Genomic DNA, 17,817 nt, shown 5'->3' with positions numbered 1-17,817 from the left:
ACAGCAGCCCCCCTTCCTTATATAGACAGCAGCCCCCCTTCCCTATATAGACAGCAACCTCCCATTCCTTATATAGACAGCAGCCCCCCTTTTATAGACAGCAGCCCCCCCTTATATAGACAGCAGCCCCCCTTATATAGACAGCAGCTCCCCTTTCCTTATATAGACAGCAGCCCCCCTTATATAGACAGCAGCCCCCCAGTATATAGACAGCAGCCCCCTTTAAATAGACAGCAGCCCCCCCCCCACTTATATAGACAGCAGCCCCCCCACTTATATAGACAGCAGGCCCCCCTTATATAGACAGCAGCCCCCCTCACTTATATAGACAGCAGCCCCCCCCACTTATATAGACAGCAGGCCCCCCTTATATAGACAGCAGCCCCCCCCCCTTATATAGACAGCAGGCCCCCCCACTTATATAGACAGAAGACCCCCCCCACTTATATAGACAGCAGCCCCCCCCACTTATATAGACACCAGCCCCCCTTATATAGACAGCAGCCCCCCTCACTTATATAGACAGCAGGCCCCCCCCCCCACTTATATAGACAGGAGGCCCCCCCTTATATAGACAACAGCCCCCCCCCCACACTTATATAGACAACAGCCCCCCCCACTTATATAGACAGCAGGGGCCCCCTTATAGACAGCACTCACTCTGCTGTTAGATCAGTGGTCTCCAAACTATGGACCTCCAGCTGTTGCAAAACTACAACTCCCAGCATGCTGGGAGTTGTAGTTTTGCAGCATCTGGAGGTCCACAGTTTATAGACAGCAGGCCCTTCCCCCTCCTCTTGTAGACAGCTCACCTCGGGTGTTAATGCCATCTGCCCCTAGGGTAATAACATCTGCCCTCATCGCACCCTCACCACGGTGATTTAGAGGCGACCCCGAGGCCAGGCTCCGCTTTTCTGGAGAACTACTATGAAAACACAGATATGTGAGAAATATGAGACACATTGTCACTTTAATCAAATTGACAAAAACCTTGATTTCATAACTCGCCATCTTTTGGCTTGTAAACTGACTTGTTTCCTTCCAAAACTCTGCAGGTCTCAGCTGCCATTATTAGAGATATTGGGGGAGATTTATCAAAACCCGTCCAGAGGAAAAGTTGCTGAGTTGCCCATAGCAACTAATCAGATCGCTTCTTTCATTTCTGAAAAAGGCCTCTGCAAAGCGAAAGAAGCGATCTGATTGGTTGTTATGGTCAACTGGGCAACTTTTCCTCTGGACAGGTTTTGATAAATCTCCCCCATTGTTTCCCATGGGGATGTTTTCTTTTTTGTCACCCAGGAACTTCTCCTTCCTCTCTCTCTGTTACCCACCTTATTTAGTTCCAGTGGCCATTTCTCCCAGCTGCTGTGTGCTGAGCAACTAGACCCTTCCTCTTCTGTTCCTTTCTTCATCCATCGCTCGCCAGATCCAGCTGTGGCCCACACCTTCCACCCCATCTGCAGCATCAGGTTGTTATACATGGTGGCCTACTTAAACTATACATCCTTCCCTTACTCTTGACTTGGGTTCTGTCTTGCCCTGTGGCTTTTGTATCCTGACTATTTATTTATTGTTGACTCCTGGTTACGATACTGAATTTGCTTAAAGTTTTTTTTTGCTTCAACAAGCCTGCCACCAATAAATGAGTGCTCTTGGGACCATGACAAGGGACTCTAACCAGAAAAGGGAGTTAAAGGGGTAGGGAATAAGATGTTTGATCGCAGGGTCCTGCTGCTGGGGACCCCCGCGATCTCCCTGCTGCACCCGGCATTCGTTTACAGCGTTGGGCGCAGCGCCGGAGGCTCGTGATGTCAAGGTCACGCCCCCTCCCATAGACTTGCATTGAGGGGGCATGGCATCACGAGCGGGGTGTAACCGTAATGTCATGAGCCTCCGCCCCGCATTGCAAGTCATCCGGCATGGAGCAAAGTTCGCTACGTGCACCGTATATCTGGGGTGCCACCAAGATTGTGGGGGTCTCCAGCAGCGGGACCCCATCGATCAGACATCTTATCCCCTATCCTTTGGATAGTAGATAAGATGTCTAGGGGCAGAGTACCGCTTTAAGGGGAAGATTCCATAGACTGCTTACCCTAGTCTAATCTGCCACACTGAATACCGTATTTTTCACGCATAAGACGCACTTTTTTTCCCCAAAACTGGGGGCGGGAAAGTTGGTGCGTCTTATGCGGCAAATACACATTAAAACCCAGTCCTATTGCGGCAGTCCCTGCGGCCATCAACGGCCTGGACCCGCAGCTAATACAGGACATCACCGATCACGGTGATGCCCTGTATTAACCCTTTAGACGCAGCGATCAAAGCTTACCGCCGCGTCTGAAGCGAAAGTGACACTAACCTGGCTGCTCAGTCTTACAGCTTACAGGACATCTGGAGAGACCTTACCTTCTTCCTCAGTGTCTGCTCCGTGCCGGAAATACCCCTTTAACTCTTTAACATTTTTAAAAAGAAGTAATTTACAAATATGTATAACTTTCTGGCCCCAGTTGAGTTAATAAAAAAAAAAATCCCCCCCGGAGTACCCCTTTAATACTGCAGCCGATGCGGTCGGGCACAGCGCAGCGGGCTCACCTGTAATCACGGAAGGGGGTGGGGGGTGGCAGCTTGTCATCACAGGCAGCTTGTAGCAGACACTGAATTCCATGTAGGAGGCACAGCAGCCGTCCAGCCCGCCATGCACAGGGCTCGCTCCCGCATGTTTGATTGACAGGTGGGGAGCTGCGCTGTGTTTTTCAGTGTCCCAGCTGCACTGACAGTTCGGACTGAGTCTGAGCTCTATAAGCCAGGACATGTAGGGAGACCCCTAGTGGTCAGTTTTTAAAAGTAAAAAAAAAAAACCTTATGAAAATACATTTTTGTTAATCACATGTAATTAGAAAGTTGTTTCAAATACATTGATTAACAAAATCTAAAAAGTTTTTTTGGTGATAGGTACCCTTTAATGTTTTGTCAAGATGTACAACATATAAAACGTCTTTGATTCTGACATTCATATATTCAATATTCACACGTCTTAGCGTTTACGTTGTGCTGCTGTATTTTTGTATTTTACTTCTTTTATTTATTCCATTGTGTTTGTAGGTGCAGTTTTATTTATTTATTCATTTATTTATTGTTTTGCATCATGGCCGTAACATTCAGCAGTATTGGAACCAATAAAACACTATGTAGCAGGAGCAAATGCTGAATTGTCTAATCATATTCTCATTATGTGGCATCTTATTAGCTTTAAACGGAGCCCATTAGTTAGCGAGAAGACGTATTTTATGGCGGTAGCTGTTGTCGCCATATAGGATGAGCCCTGGAAATCATTTTGGCTCCGTCTTAGAAGAGTTAAATATTTCCCAGGAGACAAGTGATTATCTCATTTTACAGAAGATGTTGTGTTAATTTACTGAGGCAAGAAGTGTGTTTACAAGGAGCGCGGCGAAACATCTTATTTATTAATTGATTTGGTAACGTTCGTACGGGTGATGGAAAATGATACCAAACGGAAAACATGAAATCATCTCCGCTTCAGATGGAAATACATTTTAACGCCGTATTTCTGCCAGTGACAGGAACTAATAGATTTTACATTGAATGCATATCTAGTGCAAGCAAAGATTTTGTGGACTGGACCAAGATTTAACAGGAAGGTGTTCATAAATAAATTTATCAGTGCTTAAAGGGGTACTCCGCTGCTCAGCGCTTGGAACAAACTGTTCCAAACGCTGGAGCCGGCGCCGGGAACTTGTGACGTAATAGCCCCGCCCCCTCATTATGTCACACCCGCCCCCTCAATGCAAATCTATGGGAGGGGGTGTGACATCCTACACGCCCTCTCCCATAGACTTGCATTGAGGGGTCAGGCTGTGACGTCATGAGGGGGTGGGTTTATGACATCACGAGCTCCCGGCGCCGAACTGGGGAAATCATCCAAACCAGGCCATATGGTTAGAGTACTGGGAGAAAGCTTTTGCCTTCTTGCACTTATCCCCGGTTCATGTAATGTATTTGTACACATATTTTAATGCGTAAAATGGGTTATAAAAAGGGTTATCTACCATAAGGTGATTTTAGTACTTACCTTCCTAACAGTAATGGACATGCTTTGGAAGGATCTGTGCTTGTCTAGGGGCTAAATGGCTATGTTGTGAGATTACCATCACGCTGCTGCTTTCTTTTTGTGAAATGGCTATTTCCTGTTGGAGTTCTCTCCCTCCAACTACAAGTCCCAGGATCCCTTGATCCCTTCCACACATCAGCCACCCCACCCATTCCCTGCAGTCCTGTGGAGAATGATCCCCTCTCCGACACCTAGTGGTTGCTCCACCCATTGAAGCAGACAGGCTCCCTTTTAACACCTGACCAGTGATGTAATGTCTTGGGATGCTCTGCAACATGGGAAAACCTGAAACGACACTCATTTTGTATGCTGTTAAAAAAAAAAAAAAAAAATTGGGGGCAAAGATTAAGTAAGAATTGCAAGACCACCGTCACACACATAGTAACATAGTTTGTAAGGTTGAAAAAAGACCAGAGTCCATATAGTTAAACCTATATCCCTAATGAGTCCTTACTGAGTTGATCCAGGGGAAGGCAAAAAACCCTAATACTAGAGGTAAAAATTCCTTCCCGCCTCCAAATATGGCATCAGAATAAATCCCTGGATCAACATGCTGTCCCTTAATATCTAATATACATAACCATCAATGTTATTATTCTCCAAAAAAGCATCCACACCCCTTTTGAACTCTTTTACTGAGTTCTCCATGACCACCTTCTCAGGCAGAGAATTCCACAGTCTCACTGCTCTTACAGTAAAGAACCCCCGTCTGTGCTGGTGTAGAAACCTTCTTTCCTCTAGACGTAGAGGATGCCCCCTTGTTATAGATACAGTCCTGGGTATAAATAGATCATGGAAGAGATCTCTGTACGGTCCCCTGATATATTTATACATAGTTATTAGGTCGCCCCTAAGCCTTCTTTTTTCTAAACTAAATAACCCTAATTCTGATAATCTTTCTGGGTACTGTAGTCCTCCCATTCCCCGTATTACCCTGGTTGCCCGTCTTTGAACCCTCTCCAGCTCCACTATATCTTTCTTGTACACTGGTGCCCAGTACTGTACACAGTATTCTATGTGTGGTCTGACCAGTACTGTACACAGTATTCTATGTGTGGTCTGACCAGTACTGTACACAGTATTCTATGTGTGGTCTGACCAGTACTGTACACAGTATTCTATGTGTGGTCTGACCAGTACTGTACACAGTATTCTATGTGTGGTCTGACCAGTACTGTACACAGTATTCTATGTGTGGTCTGACCAGTACTGTACACAGTATTCTATGTGTGGTCTGACCAGTACTGTACACAGTACTCTATGTGTGGTCTGACCAGTACTGTACACAGTATTCTATGTGTGGTCTGACCAGTACTGTACACAGTATTCTATGTGTGGTCTGACCAGTACTGTACACAGTATTCTATGTGTGGTCTGACCAGTACTGTACACAGTATTCTATGTGTGGTCTGACCAGTACTGTACACAGTATTCTATGTGTGGTCTGACCAGTACTGTACACAGTATTCTATGTGTGGTCTGACTAGTGATTTGTACAGCGGTAGAATTATTTCCTTGTCGTGGGCATCTATGCCCCTATTGATGCACCCCTAGATTTTATTAGCCTTGGCAGCAGCTGCCAGACACTGGTCACTACAGCTAAATTTACTGTTAACTAAGACTCCTAAGTCCTTTTTCACGTTAGTCGTCCCAAGTGTTCTCCCATCTTTATATATAAAACTCAATGTGTGTGTATGTATGTATGTTCCAGCATCACGTCCAAACGGCTAAAGATATTAACATGAAACTTGGCCACATGTTACTTATATGTCAACAACAAACATAGGATAGGTGATTTAACCCTTACCCACCCCCATTAGCCAGGGGCAGGGTTTATGTTTAAAGTCCCATACAAGTCTATGGGAAATATATGTTACTGCACAACTTCCAAACGGCTGGAGATATTTCGATAATACTTGGTCACATGTTTCTTATATGTCCACTTATAATATTGGATAGTTAATTTAACCCTTAACTACCCCCATGTGTGAGGGTTGGGGGTTTTGTTTAAAGTCCCATGCAAATCAATGGGAAATGTTTGTTCCCACATAACTTCCGTACGGCTGGAGATATTTCAATAAATGGTATACATATTACGGGTCGGGATAGGAGGTCGGGATAGGAGGACGGGATAGGAGGACCAGGATAGGAGGACCGGGATAGGAGGACCGGGATAGGAGGACCGGGATAGGAGGACCGGGATAGGAGGTCGGGATAGGAGGTCGGGATAGGAGGTCGAGATAGGAGGACGGGATAGGAGGTCGAGATAGGAGGACGGGATAGGTCGAGATAGGAGGACGGGATTGGAGGTCGGGATAGGAGGTCGGGATAGGAGGATGGGAAAGGAGGACGGGATAGATGGACTGGATAGGAGGACAGGATAAGAGGACGGGGTAGGAGGACGTGATAGGAGGATGGAGAAGGAGGACAGGAAAGGAGGACGGGAAAGGAGGACGGGAAAGGAGGACGGGAAAGGAGGACAGGAAAGGAGGATAGGAAAGGAGGTCGAGATATGAGGACGGGAAAGGAGGACAGGATAGGAGGACGGGATAGGAGGATGGGATAGGAGGACGGGATAGGAGGACGGGATAGAAGGACAGGATAGGAGGACGGGAAGGATGGACGGGATAGATGGACGGGATAGGAGGAGGGGAAAGGAGGTCGAGATAGGAGGACGGGAAAGGAGGTCGAGATAGGAGGATGGGAAAGGAGGATGGGAAAGGAGGACGGGAAAGGAGGTCGAGATATGAGGATCGGATAGGAGGACGGGATAGGAGGACAGGATAGGAGGACGGGATAGGAGGTCGGGATATGATAACGGAATAGGAGGTCGGGATATGACAACAATATATGAGGATGGGATATGAAGTCAAAAGCTTACTCCTTTGTTTATTTTCCTCCCCAACAAGGATTAGGAAGGAAAAACCGGGCAACGCCGGGTACTCAGCTAGTTTAATATATAACCCTGTCCCAGTTTTTTCTTTTTTTCCTCCCCATGTGCATTACCTTACATTTATCAGTGTTGAACCTCATCTGCCACTTCTCAGCCCAAACCCCCAAACTATCCAGATCCATTTGTAACAGTGCACTGTCCTCTATTGTGTTTACCGCTTTACAGAGTTTAGTATCATCTGCAAAGATTGCTACTTTACTATTCAACCCCTCTACAAGGTCATTAATAAATATATTAAATAGAACAGGACCCAAGACTGACCCCTGTGGTAGCCCACTAGTAACAGTCACCCAATCAGAATAAGTACCATCAATAACCACCCTCTGTTTCCTATCGCTGAGCCAGTTACTTACCCAATTATGACGCGCTCGCAGGGCAGCTGACAAATATGGCGCCAATACACTTTTTTTTCCTTCTAAATTACACTTCAATACACCATGTTGAATGGTTCCTCCGTTGCTAATTTTTTTAGCGACTTTTTACTATTTGCGCCAAAATGTGCAGCTTCTCCCCAGATGCTGTCTATAGTTTAGACACAGTCCAGCCAGTTTTGTAAGCCAGGTCTGGGCTTGCGTAGATCTGCGACAAATGGCGGGCTTTGCGACAAATTGTGCGAACAATTGCACATGATAAATTCACGACCACTGCAAAAAGTTAACCAGACTATGGCACGGCTACACCATTTTAGAAAAAGCTTCTAAAGCAAAAGTTGCCTTAAAGGTGTATTCCGTACCTAGACATCTTATCCCTTATCTAAAGGATAGGGGATAAGATATCAGATCGAGGGGGTCCCGCCGCTGGGGACCCCCGGGATCTCGGCTGCAGCACCCACCTGTTGCGGCTTCCGGCAGCGCTGGAGGCTCTCATCCTAACGCCTCATGACCACGGTGACGGGAGATCGTGACGTCACGACTCCGCCCCGTGTGACGTCACGCCCCGCCCCTCAATGCAAGTCTATGGGAGGGGGCGTGACGGCTGTCTTGCATTGAGGGGGCGGGGCGTGACATCACATGGGGGCGCAGTCGTGATGTCACGATCTTCCGTTCCTGTGTTCAGGAGCCAGACCCTCCAGTCCCCAGCAGCGGGACCCCCGCGATCAGACATCTTATCCCCTATCCTTCGGATAGGGGTAACATGTCTAGGGGTGGAGTACCCCTTTAAGAAGATAGGGTATTGAGGCCTTGAGGGGCGGGGCATGATGTCACATGGGGGCGGAGTCGCGACGTCACGATCTCATGTCACCGTGGTCGGGAGGCGAAGCCTCCAGCGTTTCCGGAAGCTGTAACAGGTGAGTGCTGCAGCCGAGATCCCGGTCGGTCCTTTGGATAGGGGATAAGATGTCTAGGGGCGGAGTACCCTTTTAAATAGTCTCTAAACACAACGAGCAACAAATCAACACTGCTAAAAAAAAAAAAAAAAGTAAAACCATTGAAAAATATCCCCCTAGGTCAGTGTTTTTCCAACCAATGTGCCTCCAGCTGTTGCAAAACTACAACTTCCAGCCATCCAACGACTGTCCAAGTATGCTGGAGGTTGTAGTTTTACAACAGCACCCTGTTTGGAAAATACTGCCCTAGGTGATTTGGTACCTTGGTAGCTTTTTCAGTTGCCTTTATAAGATCTCAGTTTATTTTATTTTTTTTATGTTACATTGTGATGATTGTTTTGGAGCTTTTTAAGGTCTTTTAGTCACTGAGCAGCTTTTTTCTGCAGCTTGTTTTCTTATAAATACAGAGAATTTTGTTGTATTTTCTGTTCTATAAAGGCACGCTCCTGTGAGGTTAAGAATGTACTTCACTGAACTTTTTTTGTATTTATTGTACAAAGCAACATCATGTCTGAGAATGCACCAAACTACTGAGGAAATCACATCAGGGATGTTCAGCTGTCAGTATCATCATACATCAGGTGGACAACATCACCGAATAGAGTTTAAAGGGGTACTCCAATGAAAAACTTTTTTTTTTATTTTTTTTTATCAACTGGTGTCAGAAAGTTATACAGATTTGTTAACTACTTCTATAAAAAAAAATCTGAATTTTTCCAGTACTTATCAGCTGCTGTATACTACAGAGGAAGTTCTTTTCTTTTTGAATTTCTTTTCTGTCTGACCACAGTGCTCTCTGCTGACACCTCTGTCCATGTCAGGAACTGTCCAGAGCAGGAGAGTTTTGCTATGGGGATTTGCTCCTGCTCTGGACAGTTCCTGACATGGGCAGAGGTGTCAGCAGCGAGCACTGTGGTCAGAAAAAAAATAACTACACAACTTCCTATGTAGTATACGGCAGCTGATAAGTACTGGAAGGATTAAGATTTTTAAATGGAGGTAATTTACAAATCTGTTTGACTTTTTGGCACCAGTTGATTAAAACATTTGTTTTCCACTGGAGTACCCCTTTAAGATATATATATATATTTGCTCTTTCTTTCCAGATATCTGCATGTCTGATACTGGTGACATTTTCTAAGGCCGTAAAATATGTTTTCCTGGGTCTCTGTAGTTTATAGCTGACACTACTCAAGCATTGGGGTTGCTTAAATAGGTGGTGGATGCCACATTAGCGTGCTCTTTACTGTGGTGCACAACAGTTTCACTGGCATATAATGTGCATTTAACCCCTTAAGGATACAGCCCATTATGACCTTAAAGGGGTTATCCAGGAAAAAACTTTTTTTTTATTTATCAACAGGCTCCAGAAAGTTAAACAGATTTGTAAATTACTTCTATTAAAAAATCTTAATCCTTTCAGTACTTATGAGCTGCTGAAGTGGAGTTGTTCTTTTCTATCTAAGTGCTCTCTAATGACACATGTCTCGGGAACCGCCCAGTTTAGAAGCAAATCCCTATAGCAAACCTCTTCTACTCTGTGCAGTTCCTGAGACAAGCAGAGATGTCAGCAGAGAGCACTGTTGCCAGACAGAAAAGAACAACTCAACTTCAGCAACTGATAATTATTGAAAGGATTAAGATTTTTCAATAGAAGTAATTTACAAATCTGTTTAACTTTCTAGAGCCAGTTGATATATGAAAAAAAGTTTTTTCCTGGAATACCCCTTTAAGGGGACCAGAGCATTTTTTGCACATCTGACCACTGTCACTTTAAGCATTAATAACTCTTGGTTGCTTTAGTTAATCATTCTAATTACGAGACATTTTTCTCATGACATATTCTACTTTATGTTAGGGATACATTTTCATCAATACTTGCAACCTTTCTTGGGGAAAAATTCAAAAATTTCATTAAAAAATTAGAAAATGTTTAATTTTTATAATTTTGAAGCTCTCTGCTTGTAAGGCAAATAGACATTACAAATAAATTATACATTGATCCACATATACAATAAGTCTACTTTATGTTTGCATCATAAAGTTGACGTGTTTTTACTTTTGGAAGACATCAGAGGGCTTCAAAGTTCAGCAGCAATTTTCAAACTTTTCACAAAATGTTCAAAATCGGAATTTTTCACAAACCAGTTCCGGTTTGAAGTGGATTTGAGGGGCCTTCATATTAGAAATACCCCACACATGACCCCATTATAAAAACTGCACCCCGCAAAGTATTCAAAATGACATTCAGAATGTTTGTTAACCCTTTAGGTGTTTCATAGTAATAGAAGCAAAGTGAAAGAGAAAATTCTAAATCTTCATTTTTTTACACTCGCATGTTCTTCTAGACCCAGTTTTTGAATTTTTACAAGGGGTAAAAGGAGAAAAAGCCCCCAAACTTTGTAACCCTAATTTCTCTGGAGTAAGGAAATACCTCATATGTAGATGTAAAGTGTTTGGCGGGTGCACTAGAGGACTCAGAAGGGAAGGAGCGACAATGGGATTTTGGAGAGTGAATTTTACTGAAATGGTTTTTGGGGGGCATGTTGCATTTAGGCTAAGTTTCCACATGGTTTTTTTGTGGCCCCAAAAAATGCCAGAAAAAAACCCAGAAAAAACGCCACAGCATATTCCTGTGTTTGGTGTTTTTTTCTTGCGTTTTTTCTGGGGTTTTTTCATTCGAGTGGAAATTGCATTTTTTTGGTCCTTTGTCGTTTTTTTGGTACCCAAAATTTGTCGGGTACCTAAAAAAAAAAAAGGATGCTGTAGTGATGGAAAAAAATGTATTTAATGAAATTTATATCTTTTTATAACTAGGAAATGTAAAATATGTGTAGCTCACTTAGGATAAAAGAAATAATGTGCTTGAGGTTAAAGGTGTTGCCTTCACCCAAAAGGCCTAATGTAATATGTAGAAATTATAAATAAAAAATATTTATGTGAACCAGTCCTCAAAAGCACAGGGGAGAGAAAAAGGAAAAGACTAGTGGAGATGGGATCCAAGAAATGGTCTTTATTATATAAAAAGGCTATATGACCAATCGCCTAGCAGGGCCCTTGCTAAAGGCGAATGGAATATACTGGGTAAAAAATAGATATAATAAAAAATACAGAATATAGTAGGATTAAAATGAGATAAATATGATGGGTAAGTAGCACCAAAGAAAATTCATTAATTAAATATCTGCTGCATATATCAGGAGAAAACGTTCTCAGTCCATATAATTCATAGGGATATTTCAATGAAAAATCCACAAGAAATGTCCAGAATGAAAAGTCACAATTAGTTTGGGTGTGTCCGGAGTAACGATATATGGTAGTGAGTGTAGCCACAATAGCTACAATAGGAAATTCATGGACAGGTAATGCAGACAATGTGGCAAACACTGTCAGCGATGAAGATGTCAAGTCTCGGTGCACAGCACCACTCACCCTCCTTTGGAGTCCTCAGGTCCGGGCTGGCACGGCTGAGTCCGGCACTCTGGATATCAATGCCCGCCTGGGTGGTATGCTGGGTGAATGGCTGAATCTCCGGGGGTCCGAGTGTCCTGGGCTGGCACGGGAGGCGTCCGGCCTTGGGGAGGATGATGTCCAGGAGTAACTCTGCCGACCGGGGCTGTGAGAGGATGCAGGTAACAGGTGGTGCGGATTGCACGTATGAATAAGGTGCTAACAGCGCGCATGCAGCAGTGGTCCCGGAATCGCGGGCATCCAGCTGTTGCAATTGGAATATGGCAGATACAGTCTATTTGAAGTGATATACACTTATGGATAAGGTGCAGATTATCTTTTTCATTGAAATATCCCTATGAATTATATGGACTGAGAACGTTTTCTCCTGATATATGCAGCAGATATTTAATTAATGAATTTTCTTTGGTGCTACTTACCCATCATATTTATCTCATTTTAATCCTACTATATTCTGTATTTTTTATTATATCTATTTTTTACCCAGTATATTCCATTCGCCTTTAGCAAGGGCCCTGCTAGGCGATTGGTCATATATATCCTTTTTATATAATAAAGACCATTCTTGGATCCCATCTCCACTAGTCTTTTCCTTTTTCTCTCCCCTGTGCTTTTGAGGACTGGTTCACATAAATATTTTTTATTTATAATTTCTACATCTTTTTATAACTAATTTTTAATTATTTTTAATAAAGGGTGTGTGTTTCTCTTTTTTTTTGTCATTTATTATTTATTTTTTAGGTAGTACTACTACTCCCATCATGGAACAGACTGTTCCATGATGAGAGTAGTACATAGTTACATAGTTAGTACCTGTACTAATAGACATATCGCCCCTGGTGTCAGTCGTGACACCTGATGCGATCGTCCATAATATGGCAGAGATACGGAGCGGCTCTGTACAGCGCTCGCATCTCCGTTCTGTACTCTGGCCAGTGATGTGAATAGAACATCACTCATTCATATTTTCCGCCCAGAGTGGGGATTGGCCGGATGATTGCAGCCAATCACATCTCTCAGAGGGAAATATGAATGAGTGATGTTCTATTCATATCACTGGCCGGAGTACAGAGCAGAGATGCGAGCGCTGTATAGAGTCGCTCCGCATCTCTGCAATAGATAGGACGATCGCATCAGGTGTCAGTAGTGATACCCGCTGGGATCTGTTCTTACCTGCAGGTACTACTACTCCCAACATGGAGCACACTCTTCTCCATGCTGGGAGCTGTAGTACCTGCATTAATAGACAGATTGCAGCGAGTGTTACTTCTGACACCTGTTGCGATCTGTCTATTAATGTAGGTACTACAGCTCCCAGCATGGAGAAGAGTGTGCTGCATGTTGGAAGTAGTAGTAACTGCAGGTAAGAACAGATCACAGTGGATGTCACTACTGCGATCGTCCTGTATAATGTATAGATGCGGCTGGCCACTCTTCTATGGTCTCCTGCACTGATGTGTATATATACACCTATTTATATTTACCTCAGAGAGTTGTGATTAGATGGAACCATCTGGCCAATCTCAGCTCTCTGAATATGAATAGGTGTATATATACGGCAGTGCAGGGGACGATAGAAGAGCGGCCGGCCGTATCTATAAATTATACAGAAGGATCGCAACGGGCCCGGGGCGATCTGTCTATTAGTACAGGTATTAATACTCCCATCATGGAACAGTGTGTTTCATGCTGGGAGCAGTAGCACTACCTAAAAAAATGTAAAAAATGTATAAAAAAAAGTGGAAAACACAAACACACTGCATTTTTATTATTGTCGGCTACATTTTTAGGTCCCCGCCTGCACACATAAATTGATCCCTGTTTTAAAAATGAACACAAATTTTGTTATAAAAAAAGATAAATTTCGTTAGATACAATTTTTTCCTTCACTACTGTATCTTTTTTATTTTTTTTATTAAAAAAAGGTATCTCCATCACTTTTTTGGATCGTTAAGTCCAAAAAAGAACAAAAACCGCCTGCAAAAACGCCAAAGTTAAAAACCACGTCATTTTTCTTGCCATTTTTTCACTCTCATAGACTTCCATGGTAGAAAAACACCACGATTTCAGGGGAAAAAATGCCACCCCTACACCCCTTATTACATTACATGAGGGGTGTAGTTTCCATAATGGGGTCACATGTGGGGGAGTCCATTGTTCTGGCTCTATGGGGGCTTTGTAAACACACGTGGCCTTCAATTCTGGACAAATTTTCTCTCCAAAAGCCAAATGGCGCGCCTTCTCTTCTGAGCATTGTAGTTTGCCCGCAGAGCACTTTACATCCACATATGGGGGGGGGCTTAATTTGGGGTCTTTTTTCCTATTTTCCCTTGTGAAAATGAAAAATTTAGGGTAACACCATCATGTAAGTAAAAACATTTTTTTAATCATTTTCCCATCCAACTTTAACACCTGTGGGTTGTTAAGGCTCGCTATACCCCTTGTTACGTTCCGTTTCTAAAATGGGGTCCCATGTGGGTATTTATATTTTTGCGTTTATGTCAGAACCGCTGTAAAATCAGCCACCCCTGTGCAAATCACAAATTTAGGCCTTAAATGTACATAGTGTGTTCTCACTCCTGAGCCTTGTTGTGCGTCCGCAGAGCATTTTACGCCCACATATGGGGTATTTCCGTACTCAGGAGAAATTGAGTTACAAATTTTGGGGGTCTTTTTTTCCTTTTACCTCTTGTGAAAAGGAAAAGTATGGGGCAACACCAACATGTTAGTGTCAACATTTTTATTTTTTTACACTAACAGGCTGGTGTAGACCCCAACTTTTCCTTTTCATAAGGGCAAAAGGAGAAAAATCCCCCCAATATTTGTAACACAATTGCTTCCGAGTACTAATACTGCATATGTGGCCCTAAACTGTTCCCTTGAAACTTGACAGGGCTCCGAAGGGAGAGAGCACCAAGCGCATTTGAGGCCTAAATTAGGGATTTGCATAGGGGTGGACTCGGATGCAAGCGTTACAATTGCCTTCGCTACCAAAAATATTCTACGCCAGTGATTCCCAAACAGGGTGCCTCCAGCTGTGCTAAATTCCCAGAATGCCTGAACAGTCAGTGGCTGTCCGTAAATGCTGGGAGTTGTTGTTTTGCAACAGCTGAAGGCTTCATTTTGGAAACACTGCCATACAAGATGTTTTTCATTTTTATTGGGGGGAAGTGGGGGGGGCAGTGTAAGAGGGTGTATATGTAGTGTTTTACACTTTATTTTGTGTAGTGCAGTGTTTTTAGGGTACATTCACACGGGCGGGGGTTTATGGTAAGTTTCCCGCTGGGAGTTTGAGCTGCAGTGGAAAATTTGCCGCAGCTCAAACTTGAAGCAGGGAACTTACTGTAAACCTGCCCGTGTGAATGTACCCAGCTGTTGCAAAACTATAATTCTCAGCATGCACTGACAGACTGTGCATGCTGGGAGTTGTACTTTTTCAACAGCTGGAGGCACACTGGTTGGAAAACCTTGTGTTAGGCTGTTGCCTAACTCAGTATTTTCAAACCAGCGTGCCTCCATCTGTTGTGAAACTACAACTCCCAGCATGTACTGATCGCCAAAAGGCATGCTGGGAGATGTAGTTATGCAACAGCTGGAGGCACGCACCTACATCTCCCAGCATGCCGTTTGCTGTTCATGCATGCTGGGAGTTGTAGTTTTGCAAGACTTAGATATCCACAGTTTAAAAACCAGTGAACAGTGATCTCCAAACTGTGGCCCTCCAGATGTTGCAAAACTACAAATCCCAGCATGCCCAGACTGCAAACTGCTGTGTGGGCATGTTGGGAGTTGTAATTTTGAAAGATTTAGAGGGCCACAGTTTAGAGACCACTGCACAGTGATCTCCAAATGGTAGACCTCCAAATATTGCAAAACTACAAATCCCAGCATGCCCAAACAGGCAACAGCTCAACGGCTTCCATAGTCAACAGGATCGCCGCACAAGGGAGAGGATCCATGCCCACCACCACCGATAAGTGACCTCGGGCGACGGTTTCGGCTCTTCCCGCAGACCAGAGCAGAAGATGACCGATAACCCTGATCAGTGCTATGTCCTATACATAGCAATGAACAGGATTAGCAATCAAATGATTGCTTTAAATAGTCCCCTATGGGGACTATTAAAGTGTAAAAATAAAAGTAAAAAAAGTAAAAATATTAAGTAAAAAAATGTGAAAAAAACCCTCCCCCAATAAAAACGTAAATTGCCCAATTTTCTCTATTTCACCCCCAAAAAGTGTTAAAAAAATATTTTATATACATATTTGGTATCTCCACGTGCGTAAATATCTGAACTATTGAAATAAAATGTTAATGATACTGTACGGTGAACGGCGTGAACGTAAAAAAAAAAATCCAAAATAGCTGTTTTTTTTATGACATTTTATTCCAAAAAAAGTTAATAAAGAATGTATTAAAAGTTTTATATAAGCAAATATGGTATCAATAAAAAGTACAGATCACGGCGCAAAAAATTAGCCCTCATACCGCCGCTTATACGGAAAAATGAAAAAGTTATAGGTCTTCAAAATAGGGGGATCTTAAACGTACTAATTTGGTTAAAAAGTTTGTGATTTTTTTTAAACGCAACAATAATAGAAAAGTATGTTATCACAGGTATCATTTTAATCATATTGACCCAAAGAATAAATAACATATGTCACTTTTACCGTAAATTGTACGGCGTGAAAACGAAACCTTCCAACATTAGCAAAATTGCGGTTTTCTTTTTAATTTCCCCACACAAATAGTATTTTTTTTGGTTGCGCCATATATTTTATGGTAAAGTGAGTGACAACGCACAACTGATCGTGCAAAAAACAAGCCCTCATACTAGTCTGTGGATGAAAATATAAAAGAGTTATGATTTTTTGAAGGCGAGGAGGAAAAAATGAAAACGTTAAAATAAAATTTTCTGCGTCCTTAAGGCCAAAATGGGCTGAGTCCTTAAGGGGTTAAATACAGAGAATTTTGTTGTATTTTTGTTCATTAAAGGCACGCTCCTGTGAGGTTAAGAATGTATTTTAAGGATTTAAAAAAATTTTTTTGTACAAAGCAACATCATGTCTGGGAGGGCACCAAACTACGGAAGAAATCACATCAGGGATGTTCAGTTGTTAGTATCATTATACATCAGGTAGACAACATCCCTGGATAGAGTTTAGGGTATTTTTCACTCTTTTTTTTTATCCTGATATCTATGGGGGAAATTTATCAAAACCTGTGCAGAGGAAGAGTGGTGCAGTTGTCAATAGCAACCAATCAGATCGCTTCTTTCATAGGGGATAAGATGTCTAAGCGCCGGAGTACCCCTTTAATACTGGTAATACTTTTCTAAGGCTTCCAGATACTATATGGACAAACATTTTTGGACACATACAGGAGTTTTTAAGACATCTCTTTCTAAACCCATAGACAATTCTATGAATTGGGATCCCCTTTGCATCTTCCCCTCTACGTGGAAGACTTTTTACAAGCTTTTGGAGGTGTCTATGGGTATTTTTGTCAATTGTTCCAGAAAAGCATTTGTGAGGTCAGGCAATAATGTTGAAGGCCTGGCTTACCATCTCTATTAAAGTTCAAAGGTGTTGGATGGGATTGAGGTCAGGGCTCTGTGCTAAATGCCTACCAATACAGCAAAAACAAAAAAGACAACATACTCACCTCCCTCGATCCTCTACCACTGCTGCTCTGAAGTCTTATCCACAGAACATGGAGTTGTCCATGACTCCACAGAACACTGCTACTGCTCCAGGGTCCAGTGGCACCATGCTTTACACTACTCCATCCAATGTGTGACATTGTGCTTGCTGATGTAAGGCTTGAATGCAGCAGGTCCTGGTGAAGTCTAACCACCCTAAAGCATGGGGGAAATCACTGCTGGGAAGAGCCAGTTCGGTGTGGGGATAGACCGGGTGTGCAGAGTGTGAAGGGAGA

Source organism: Hyla sarda, chromosome 6 (genome assembly GCF_029499605.1).
Source record: "Hyla sarda isolate aHylSar1 chromosome 6, aHylSar1.hap1, whole genome shotgun sequence".
NCBI lineage: Eukaryota > Metazoa > Chordata > Amphibia > Anura > Hylidae > Hyla > Hyla sarda.
This window is presented reverse-complemented; position numbering follows the sequence as displayed.